The sequence below is a fragment of the Lissotriton helveticus genome, chromosome 3_1 (genome assembly GCF_964261635.1).
Source record: "Lissotriton helveticus chromosome 3_1, aLisHel1.1, whole genome shotgun sequence".
In the NCBI taxonomy this organism is placed as follows: Eukaryota; Metazoa; Chordata; class Amphibia; order Caudata; family Salamandridae; genus Lissotriton; species Lissotriton helveticus.
The window spans coordinates 2,069,120,890-2,069,133,534 of record NC_136061.1 but is presented as its reverse complement, the minus strand read 5'-3'; the positions used below and the strand labels follow the sequence as shown (position 1 = coordinate 2,069,133,534).

The 12,645-nt window shown below is 45.2% G+C and overlaps 1 long non-coding RNA gene across 1 annotated transcript in view; it reads left to right on the top strand.

Annotated features, from left to right (window-relative positions):
• The first annotated feature begins 2,050 nt into the window (after positions 1 to 2,050).
• Positions 2,051 to 12,645, top strand: part of LOC144824102 (uncharacterized) — a 367,849-nt gene continuing 357,254 nt past the window's right edge. The window contains exons 1-2 of the long non-coding RNA XR_013608899.1: positions 2,051 to 2,183; positions 8,873 to 9,039. This is a non-coding gene — a long non-coding RNA (uncharacterized LOC144824102). The remainder of the gene's footprint in view (positions 2,184 to 8,872; positions 9,040 to 12,645) is intronic.

Here is a 12,645-nt window from a genome sequence, read left to right as displayed (position 1 = left end):
CCCGCGAAGCGGGGGCCGCGAGCTGTTAAATGGGCAGGCAGGCAATCAGGGAGGAGCAGGGGCGGGAAGAGGCTCCAGGTGCGCTTCGGTGATCCTGCGCGGAACCCTGGGTCTCGCAGTCCCGGCCCCTGTTGGAACAGCCTCACTCACGGTCAAAATCAACATTCCGCCCTCTTTCTTCAGGGAACAGCAGGCAAGTAGAGGAAACCAAAGTCACGGATTTCAAATGCAGCTGCGAGCGGCTCCCGCGAAGCGGGGGCCGCGAGCTGTTAAATGGGCAGGCAGGCAATCAGGGAGGAGCAGGGGCGGGAAGAGACTCCAGGTGCGCTTCGGTGATCCTGCGCGGAACCCTGGGTCTCGCAGTCCCGGCCCCTGTTGGAACAGCCTCACTCACGGTCAAAATCAATATTCCGCCCTCTTTCTTCAGGGAACAGCAGGCAAGTAGAGGAAACCAAAGTCACGGATTTCAAATGCAGCTGCGAGCGGCTCCCGCGAAGCGGGGGCCGCGAGCTGTTAAATGGGCAGGCAGGCAATCAGGGAGGAGCAGGGGCGGGAAGAGACTCCAGGTGCGCTTCGGTGATCCTGCGCGGAACCCTGGGTCTCGCAGTCCCGGCCCCTGTTGGAACAGCCTCACTCACGGTCAAAATCAATATTTCGCCCTCTTTCTTCAGGGAACAGCAGGCAAGTAGAGGAAACCAAAGTCACGGATTTCAAATGCAGCTGCGAGCGGCTCCCGCGAAGCGGGGGCCGCGAGCTGTTAAATGGGCAGGCAGGCAATCAGGGAGGAGCAGGGGCGGGAAGAGACTCCAGGTGCGCTTCGGTGATTCTGCGCGGAACCCTGGGTCTCGCAGTCCCGGCCCCTGTTGGAACAGCCTCACTCACGGTCAAAATCAATATTCCGCCCTCTTTCTTCAGGGAACAGCAGGCAAGTAGAGGAAACCAAAGTCACGGATTTCAAATGCAGCTGCGAGCGGCTCCCGCGAAGCGGGGGCCGCGAGCTGTTAAATGGGCAGGCAGGCAATCAGGGAGGAGCAGGGGCGGGAAGAGACTCCAGGTGCGCTTCGGTGATCCTGCGCGGAACCCTGGGTCTCGCAGTCCCGGCCCCTGTTGGAACAGCCTCACTCACGGTCAAAATCAATATTCCGCCCTCTTTCTTCAGGGAACAGCAGGCAAGTAGAGGAAACCAAAGTCACGGATTTCAAATGCAGCTGCGAGCGGCTCCCGCGAAGCGGGGGCCGCGAGCTGTTAAATGGGCAGGCAGGCAATCAGGGAGGAGCAGGGGCGGGAAGAGACTCCAGGTGCGCTTCGGTGATCCTGCGCGGAACGGCCCCTGTTGGAACAGCCTCACTCACGGTCAAAATCAATATTCCGCCCTCTTTCTTCAGGGAACAGCAGGCAAGTAGAGGAAACCAAAGTCACGGATTTCAAATGCAGCTGCGAGTGGCTCCCGCGAAGCGGGGGCCGCGAGCTGTTAAATGGGCAGGCAGGCAATCAGGGAGGAGCAGGGGCGGGAAGAGACTCCAGGTGCGCTTCGGTGATCCGGCGCGGAACCCTGGGTCTCGCAGTCCCGGCCCCTGTTGGAACAGCCTCACTCACGGTCAAAATCAATATTCCGCCCTCTTTCTTCAGGGAACAGCAGGCAAGTAGAGGAAACCAAAGTCACGGATTTCAAATGCAGCTGCGATCAGTCTTACCACGAGGTTCACAATATGCATAAAATAATGTATGTTGGGAATGTCTCTGAGTCTTCGAATCTTGAAATAAACAATGTCTTTGCATAGGTTCCAATTCACCAATGTCCAATGCTTGTTTCTTTTGTTATATAAATAAAGTTTTCCAAGGTTTGTAAACCAAGTTCTTGAAGACTGATACACAGTTTAAAACAATGTAAGAAAAAACCCACCGATTGTCTTCAGGCATTGTAATAAGCTGTTGCTTAACTCTCCTTTGTTTGTTTTTCTACAGGGTCAAGGAACCGGAAACGGAAGAAGAATCTCCGATGACACAGGAAGAAGGAAAGCTGCATCGGAAGCTTGAGGGAGAACGAGGAATGCAGCTGGAGTCAGAGGGAGCGAGAGGAACGCTGCCGCAGCAGTGGAGACAGCAAGCGCCTAAAGGGATGTCACATCGGGAGCCGGAGATACAGGAAGGGACTTTCAGTCAAAAGAGACCAAGCCCTGAAAGTGAGGCGCGAGCATCTTAAATACCTTTCTGCCATTCGCGGGTGCTGCGTACAATTCAACACATTGCTGTAGCATGTGAAATTTAAATGCCTTCCAGTTCGGGCGCTTCACATGTTCAAAGCGCATGCTGTTCTTGGTGCAGAGACACGTGAAAGAATATTTGTACAGTTATTTGGCAGAACGTGTTTCCTGCATAATTTCTGACAGTTACCATGTGCTAGTTTGTGTGCTTGTTGATTAGCAATTACAATTCAGTTAACCAACAAAAAACATGTAGAGTAAAACATGATTTTATTCTATACAATCAGGATGGTAAAGCATGATTGGGTGTTTGCATAGTCATGACAGTTCTCCCCCGCAAAGGCCGCCCTAATGGTCGTGGTTTGTTTGGATGAAGGGCGTGGAAGAGTTTGATTAGCCGTGGAGCATTAATATTAGATGCTGGTTCCCAAGATCTTTCAGCAGGGTCATAACCTTTCCAATCAATTAAATAATGCATTTTTTAATTAATTTTTTGGCATCAAGGAGTCAATTAACCTCATACTCTAAATGGTCATTCACGATAATTGGAGGAGGGGATTATCTTTTCTGGTTCCTGGGTTATAGGGTTTTAGTAAGGATACGTGGAAAACTGGATGAATAGCATACTCAGTTGGCAATAACAATCGGACTGAACCCGGATTTATTACCTTTTGAATGGGAAAGGGGCCTATGAAACGGGATTGTAATTTTCCTGGCCCTTCCAAGTGGATATTTCGGGTGGATAGCCAGACTTCTTCTCCAATTTTATATGTTGGCTCAGGAGTTCGATGCTTATCTGCCTGTTTTTTCATCATGAGTTTACTTTTTTTAAGCAATTCCTGGCTTTGTCTTGTAAGTGTTGTAATTCTTTAGTTTTTTCTGACACAGCCGGCATCACTTCTTGATGAAAAGATGTTGATATGGGAATGCATTTAGGATGGTAACCAGTCATGAAATAAAATGGTGAACACCCCAATGCTGAATGCACACTATTGTTGTATGAGAATTCTGCCAAGTGTAACACTTTGTCCCACTCTGAAGTTAAAGTAGCTAGATAACATTGTAAAGATTATTCAATATACTGATTAACCCTTTCAGTTTGGCCATTGTTTGTGGATGGAAAGCTGATGACAATGTCATCTCAATTCCCAATAGTGTACATGGGATTTTCCAAAATTTAGAAATGAACTGGGGGGGCCCCTATCAGACTCGATCTTACTCTCCAATCCATGCAGTTTGACAATATGTTGAACAAACATATCACAAAACTCCACTGAAGTAGGTCATTTTTTTAATGGAATCAAATTACCCATTTGTGGCCGGATGGGTGGGAATAGGCAAGTGACGAGTCTTAGTTGTGATCAAACCAGGTTTTATTGACTGAAACAGTCTGTCTGTACAGGTAGGGCGACTCGACACAGGACGTGGTGAGCGGCTTCTTTCCTTCCTGCTTTTATGGATGACCCCCTCCGCTCGGCGCCGGGTCGGGCTCCGCCTTCCTCTCCCGTCGTGGTCCGTCGTGGCCCAGGTTCCACCGAAGGGGGAGACAGAAACAGAGGTGGTATCAGTATGAGATTCGACTCACAGGTTGCTTTCGGGAAAAGGGGGTGAGGGAACAATCAGTACTTCAGCTACGTCCCGGATAGTGAGGGTGGTGCACGGGGGACTTACTCTACGGGCTTTTGGGTTCTCCCTTCCTTAACCGCAACCACCCAGTAACCCTACCACGTACCTCTGTTAGCCACGCCCCTCCAGGGGAGTGGCTGGGCGACTCGTGGGTCCGTTGCCCTCCTGGGACCGTCTCTCCCGATGTTCTGCGTAGGGCTCCGAGTCTTCTTCCGCCCTTCTCCTCCTCTCGCCGTGAGCCTCCTACTCCTGAAGTGCCGTCGCCCTCCTTCTCCACGATCTCCTCCTCTGTGTCCACTGCTCCGGCTCTGGCAGGGCGGTCGTCGGCTCCGCTGCTCCAAGCCGCTTCTCCTCTCCACGATTCGTCTCGGCTCAACACTCCTCCTCCGCTCCACGCCTCTCCTCCTCTCCCCGCTGCTCCTCTCCTCCGTTCGACTCCGCTGCTCCACGCCACACCTCCACTCTGCTCTGCTCTGACCGCTCCTCCGGTGTATAGACACACCTGTTCCGGCAGCTGGGCGTCCTTTATGCTGATGTTGTGCTCCTCCTCTTCCTCACTCGGTCTGGGCCAGTTAAAGGGGCCGTGCTCCATATCCTCCTCATCACAGCTGTACTGGTCTAGCCCCTGGTTCCAGCTCGCTCTCTCTGCCACCTGTTGAAAGAAGAGGGGGGGGGTCATAGTTTACAGTCGCCTTCCGGGATACAGGGGGGGCGTCCCCCGCCTCCCGGTTACACCATTTTTGATAATAAATCAACAACCACTAGAATAGTCGTAAAACCATTTGACAAGGGCATATCAGTTATGAAGTCAAGACTGATTGTATGCCATGGGACTGGAGGGACTGGTAATGGCAGTAAAAAAACAGCAGGGGCTATATGTTGAGATTTATTACGGGCACAAATGGGGCATTTTTTGACACAGTACAAAATATCTTTTCTCATAGTAACCCACCAGGCTTTTCGAGAACACAATTCAATGGATTTCTGTGTACTTGGGTGACCAGTTAGACTAGAGTCATGATGCCAGGCTATGATTTGTTGTCTCTGTTTTTCTGATGGAATAAACAACTTTTCTTTATGAAAGTAAAGTCCATCTGTAATTGACTTATGTTTTCTCTGTAACCATGTGTCTGTTAATTTTTTGAGATTCGGTTTTAACCTCTGTCATAAAGGCATCATGTTGGATTGCCGCTACAATTCTATCTACTGGTATTACATTTTGTGCAGGACTTTTCTGATCTTGTGAATCCTTCTCATGCAAACGAGAGAGAGTATCTGACAACAATTGTTTTTGTCCCGGTCGATATGAAATTAGAATATCAAATTCAGTAAACAAAAGTGTGACCACCTCATTTGTCTTTGTGTTAATGCCTTTATAGAGGTAAAGAATTGTAATTTTTTGTGATCTGTATAAATGGTCACTGGGTGCTTAGCTCCTAGAAGCTGATGTCTCCATTCAGAGAAAACATCTTTAATGGCTAACAACTCTCGCTCGGCTATGGTGTAATTTTGCTCAGCTGGCAACAATTTACGTGAAAAGTAAGCCAAAGGATGTAGGTACCCGCTTTTAGGATCTTTCTGCATCAAAACCCCTCCCACAGCAGTTTGAGAGGCACCCGCCTCAACTATAAATGGTTGGTCTGGATCTGGGTGGATAAGCGCTGGAGCAGTGTTGAAGGCTCTCTTTAGGTCTGAAAATGCTTTATCGGAAGCTTTGTCCTCTTTTTAACGATAGCGTGATTGGGGTCACGATTCTGGAGAAATGCGCTATAAATCGTTGATAAAAGTTAGAAAATCCTAAAACTTTTTGGACCTCTTTAACAGAAGTAGGGACTGGCCAACTTGTTTTTGCTTCGACCTTTTTTGGATCCATTTCTATACCTTTTGGTGACAAAAAATATCCTAACAATTCCACTGAATGAGCATGAAAAACGCATTTTTAAATTTTAGCAAACAGAGAATGGTCTCTTAGACTTTGTAAAACTGTTTGTACATGTAAAACATGTTCTTTCTCATTTTTAGAGAAGACTAGTATATCATCTATATAGACAATACGAAACACGTCGAAAAGATCATGAAAAACTTCATTAATGAAATACTGAATTGCTGCAAGGGCATTACACAACCCGAATGGCATTACAGCATATTCATATAAGCCGAACATGGTACGAAAGGCGATCTTCCATTCGTCACCCTCACGCATGCGTATTAGGTGATAAGCGCTGCGGAGGTCCAGCTTCGTATAGATGGTTGAGCATTTTACCTGATCTAACAAAACAGGGATTAAAGGTAAAGGGTAACGGTTTTTGATAGTTGCTTTGTTAACCGTACGGTAGTCGATACATGCTCTCAAATCACCTGATTTTTTAGCTACAGAGAAAAGTGGAGAGGAAACAGAGGAAGTTGAATGCCGAATAAAACCTTTCTCAACTTATCAAGGTAATCTTTCAAATACTGATTCTCAGGTTCAGTCAGGGCATAACTACGACTGCAGGGCAAAGGAGCTCCTGGTATTAGATCGATTCTGCAGTCATACACTCTTTGAGGTGGGAGGTTTGAGTGGCCTGTACTGTATCAAACACATCAGCAAAATCCTTATATTCATTGGACAAGGTGTTCTGAGTGACGGCACAGTGTAGGGGATAAATAGGATCCTTGGCTTCCTGGTAACAATGGGTTCTACATAAGGGTGAATCTAGACTTACAGTACCCAGTCTATTCTTGGGTTGTGTTTTTCACCCCAGGGTATTCCTAAAATAATTTCAAAGACAGAGGTGTCAATCAAGTCAAACATTATTTGTTCGGTATGACCATTTTCGCTTACTATGGTCAGAGGCACGGTATGAAACCGGATCAAGCCAGATGATAGAGCTGACCATCCACTGCTCTTACTGGTTCAGGTTCATCTTTTGTTATGTGGGAAATGCCTAATTCCTTGGCAAGAGTAATATCAAAAAAATTCCCAGTAGCTCCTCAATCAACTAAAGCAGACAGAAAATGTATTTGTTGAACAGTTATGATAACCGTCATTAAAATCATCCTGTGTTTAGTAATTTTGTTGGTAATATTTAGAATGTCTTTTGAGACCTTAGGTTTAGTTTTACTCAAGGAAACAATCTCAGCTTTCTTTGAGTAAATCAGTTTTCCGATTTAGATTGTTCAGTGAGAGCAATTTCTTTCTTTTTCTTAGGTTTAATAGAACATTCCTTGGTAAAATGCCCTTCCTTTCCCCAATATAAACACAATCTTTCTTTGCATCGTCTTTCTTTTTCTTCTACAGACAATGGTCCTTTAATGCCTCCTATCTGCATAGGCTCAGGTTCTGTGGTTCGATATTCTTTATCTTCTTTCTCAGATTTACATGCAATAGGTCGGAAGTCTGATCTGGGTTTCTCACTTTTTCTTTCGGTTATTCTAAGATCTAGCTTTACTACTAGGTCAACAAATTCCACGTAATCTTCAGGTAAGTCTATAATGTGGGTTAGCGAATCTTTTGCCGCTTCTCTTAGTCCTCTGTAAAATAATGAAGTGCGTTTTTCATCAGGCCAGTGAGTGTCGGACAAAAGACGATAACATTTTGCAATGTAAGTAAGTAAATCTTTTTTTCCCTGACAAAGGTTTAGTAATTCATTGTCACTTGCTTGAACAAAGACTTGACGAGCGAAAAGCCGTGTCATTGCATCTTTGAAAGCGCTGACATTTTGTAAAAGTGGGCCATCATTATCAACTAATAGAATAGCCCAACCAGCTGCTACTCAACCTAAATAAGAAATAATGAAAGCGTTTTTTGCAGAGTCCGGATTAAACACTTGGGGTTTACAAAGGAAATGCACCTGACATTGGCTCATAAAAGCAGCAAAACTAGAACTATCACCTAAAAACGTTCAGGATTGACGAGAGGAACAGGGGTGGGGTAACAACTGTCACCTGAACATTTGCCTCAAGCTGTTGCGTTAAGGGACTTGAATGAGAGAATGTAGTAGGACCGAATATGTGCGGAGCCAAAATACAGCGTTTATCAGGAGTTGTAGGGTCCCACCATTGCATAAACTCCGTTCTATTTTTGGATAATTCTTCCCTAAGTAAATGATTCTATTATTTTTACTGCTGCGTCTCTAATTGGAGGTGTCTAATAATTTCGGAAAGTTCAGAAACATTACCAGTTGGATCCATGTTCAGTCGTCGTAAGAAGAACATTTTATGGCTTGGTCTTCTGTCAAGCAAGCGACTCACCTGACCTCCTTGTTCTTCTTAACATTGAACGAACTCCAATCCCCCTAAAAGCTTCTCAAAACCCAGAGAGAAATAAACACTCTGAATTCTGGACAGTCTCCAAGGGGAAAGGGGGATGGGGAAAAGAAAGGACAAGAGAAATTACGTCACTTGACTGGTTGCGCGTGAAACACCTTGTCAACTCTAGATCTCCTCTTCAATGGCGTAGCGAAAGGATAGAGCCAACCCTGGGTTTAGTAGTATCCAGGATTGTATCTAAATAAACAAACCATACATTATGTACTCAACTACATAAGGCAATAGCTAATCAAGGCATAGCTTAAGGTCATTCACTTTTTTAACTAAAATAGAATCAGAAAAGTTTCAAGAGGTGTTGAAGAAACGCTATCGATTTTTGTATTATATTCTTTTGTACTGTAAACAAGAACACCAACACTGCCTAGTAACACCTTAATTTAGAGATAGCACTTTAGCCATCACATTATGTCTACACATGCTTTCAAATATTACCTTTGTTCGTGGTAATCACTCTTACCACCAAGTTCACAATAAACATGAAATAATATATGTTGGAAATAACTCTGAGTCTTTGAATCTTGAAATAAACAATGTTTTTGCATAAGTTTTAATTCACCAAAGTCCAATGCTTGTTTCTTTTGTTATATAAATAAAGTTTTCCAAGGTTTGTAAAACAAGTTCTTGAAACTGTTACACAGTTTAAAACAACGTAAGAAAAAACTCACCGATTGTCTGTCTTCAGCTTTATTTTCACAAGGCCTTGTAATAAGCGGTTACTTAACTCTCCTTAGTTTGTTTTCCTACAGGGTCGAGGACCCAGGAAGAAGGAAAGCTGCATTGGAAGCTCGAGGGAGAACGAGGAATGCAGCTGAAGTCAGACGGAGCGAGAGGAACGCTGCCAAAGCCATGGAGACAGCAAGCGCCTGAAGGGATGTCACATAGGCAGCCGGAGATACAGGTAAGGGACTATCAGTGAAACGAGACCAAGCACTGAAAGTGAGGCGCGAGCGGCTTAAATACCTTTCTGCGTACAATTCAACACGTTGTTGCAGCACGTGAAATTTAAATGCCTTCCAGTTCGGGCTCTTCACGTGTTCAAAGCGCATGCTGTTCTTGGTGCATATACACATGAAAGACTATTTGTACAGTTTTTTGGCAGAACGTGTTTCCTGCATAATTTTAACAGTTTAGCAGAACTGGTTTCCTGCATAATTTTGGGAGTTACCATGTGCTAGTTTGTGTGCTTGGTGATTAGCATATACAATTCAGTTAACCAGACCACCACAGTCATTTCTAACAACATAAGAAAAAACGTGTTATTCTATACAATCAGGATGGTAAAGTATGATTGGGTGTTTGCATAGTCATGACAGATGAAGCCCTTGTTGAAGGGCACAACGCATTGGTTGGGCTGGATGCTCAGTATGTGAAGATTAAATGTTTTGAAAACTGATCTCTACGTCTAGTCGTGTTTATGAACTAAATGGAAGTATCTCTGTACCCACCTGGATAGCCTTTAATAAGATTAAATTTTCTTTCTTGCATTTACTGGTTCTATGCTGCGGACAGAACGTTTCCGTCTTCAGACACAGTGTTTGTGTGCAGAGGAGAGAACGGTTACGTCCTCTGCACACGACCAGGAAATCCCTCCTTTTTTCATCCTCGGGAGATGGGGGAAGAGCTTCTTCAGTCACCTGAGGTAATATCTTTTTACTCAGTGTAATGATGATCTGCACACAGACGTCAGTACAATAAAAATGAAAGTGCAAAGAGCGGATCAGCTCATTTCACTTTCACTGCTTTGGTGCTTGCAGAGCTATCTCAGTACCCCGAGCGCTGGAACACATGGGAGAGGTATCATTGGAAAGGAGAGAATCTCTCCTTTCCAATGGTACCCTTCCCTACTGGATCCAATGGAGGGCGATCCCCAACCTGGGATCTACCACTAGACACCAGGGAGGGGGGAGCAGCAAGGACCTTTGCTCACCCCAAAAATGTTATGGGCATGTGCAGTCTTTCTATCCCATGGAGCAATAGCCCCCGATCTCCCCCGGGAGGGGGCAGAAAGCACACTTGGGCACCAGGGATTATTTTTTATTTGGAATATGTAGTGTGGAGGCTACCCAAAATGTGCATGCCAATGCCCCTACCAACGCAAACACAAAAGGGACAGTATTTCTGCCCCCGGGGGGGGGGGGGGAGAGAGATGGGGGTTATCTCTGATTGGAGAGGCAGAAAGCCCACTAGATACCAGGTTTTTTTAAGTGGGGTGGGGACTGCCCATAAAGGGTAAGACCATGCCCCCACCCAAAATAAATTGCAACCAAAGTCTTTCTGCCCCACCCATGAGGCAGATAGGGCACTAGCACCCAATCTACCCCTCTAGGGGGCAGAAAGCCCACTAGGCAACAGGGATCATTTATTTTTTAACATGAAGGGGTGGGGGCTGCTCAGAATGGGCATACCAATGCCTCAACCCCCCTACCCCCCAAAAAAATGGGTGGTCGTTCTGCCTCCCATTTGGGGGGCATATGGGGCAATAACCCCATATCTGTCCCCCCAGTAGGCAAGAAAGCCCACTAAGCATCAGGGACAATTTTTCGTTTGTACCGGCGCAGTGATCCTCAACATGCCTCAACAGACATGTGAGGAAAATGTGATTTGTTTTTAGCCAAATTTCAGGTTTGTAGGAAATTCTGGGTAAGAAAACATTGGGGGATCCATGCAACCACACCTCCCAGGACTCCCCCAGATGTCTAGTTTTCATTAAATCTCCATGTTTCGTAGGTTTTCCTAGATGGCCGCCAAGCCCAAGACCAAAAATTCAGATGACTCCCTTGCGAAACCAGGTCATTTTGAGATAGATCAGTTTGATGTCTATACAATACATTTTGGGCCCTTCCCTATCATGGGCACCTGACCCACCCACACAAGTGAGGTACCATTTTTATCGGGAGACCTGCGGGAACGCTCCCCGCAGATTCCTTAACTTTCCATCACAGAAACGTGAGGAAATTTGTTTTTTAGACACTGTTAGAGGTTTGCAAAAAATTCTGGGTAACAGAAAATGGTGAGAGCACACCAGTCACTCCATCCTAGATTCCCCTGGGTGTCTAGAGTTAAACAAAATGTACAGGTTTGCTAGGTTTCTCTAGGTGTAGACTGAGCTAGAGCCCAAAATCTACAGCTAGGCACATTGTAATAAAAAAAAAAAAGGGGTCAGTTTTCTGTGGAAAAAAATTATGTGTCCATATTGCGTTCTGGCCCGTTTCCTGGCGCAGGCATTAGGTCTACCCACACAAGTGAGGTATCATTTTTATCGGGAGACTTAGGGAACACAGAATAGTAGAACCAGTGTTATTGCCAATTGTCTTTCTATGCATTTCTGCCTTCCAAATGTAAGACAGAGTGTAAAAAGGAAGTCATTTTGAAAAATGCCCTTCAATTCACATGGATACCCACAAGCTCAGATGTTGGAATTACCACTGCTTCTAAACTTCATATCTTGTTCCCATTTCGGAAATACACACAAGTTTTCTTGAGACCTATTTTTCACTCTTTATATTTTACCCAATCAATTGCTATATACCCGGTATACAATGAAAAACCATTGCAAGGGGCAGCACAGTTATTGGCTCTCGGAACCTCAGGTTCTTGGTGAACCTACAAGTGCTATATATCCCTGCAACCAGACGGGTTCTGGAGATGTAACAGTATATTGTTTTCAAACATCTGCCATATTTAGAAGAAGCTACAGGTGAAAACGTAGGCACAAATGGCCGCTTTTTTCAGCTCAATTTCAATATGTTTTTTTTCAACTGTTACTTACTATAGGAAGACCTTGAAGGACCTACACAATGACCCCTTGCTGAATTCAGAATTTTGTGCACTGTCCTGCAATGTATAGCTTTCCGGGATCCATTATTGGCTTCACACCCATTCCCACCACTAACTGGAAGGAGTTTGAAAGCACGAACAAATAGGCTATGTTCCAGTAAAATGCCAAAGCTGGGTAGAAAAATGTGGTTTTCTGACAAAAGTCTGCATGTTCCTGAAAGCCTGGAAGATGGTGATTTTAGCATCACAAACCCTTCATCAATACCCTTTGCAGGGAAAAAACCTTTCTTCTGCAGCACCTTTTCCCCCAAAATCCCAAGATTTACCTGTATTTTGGCTAATTTCTCAGTCCTCTGCCGGGGACTCCACAAACCCTGGGTATCTTTAGAATCTTCAGGACGTTGGAAAAAAGGATGCAAATTTGGCGTGGATACATTATGTGGACAATAAGTTTTGGGACCTAAGCGCGAACTACCCCAAATAGCCAAAAAAAAAAAGGCTTAGCACAGCAGGGGAAAGGGGCTAGCAGCAAAAGGGTTAATATAGATACTATTCCAATGCCCCAATGATTATTTGGAGAGTGCTCCCTATTCTGTTCTACTTATATATTGCAAGGTCTTAGTGGTGGGCCCTTTTCTGAGGTGTAGCGCTACATGATAAAATCAGAACACTAGGACTGGTGCTATCACAAACGGTCAACTATAGCTCTGCTTGCTTTATGTGTTTC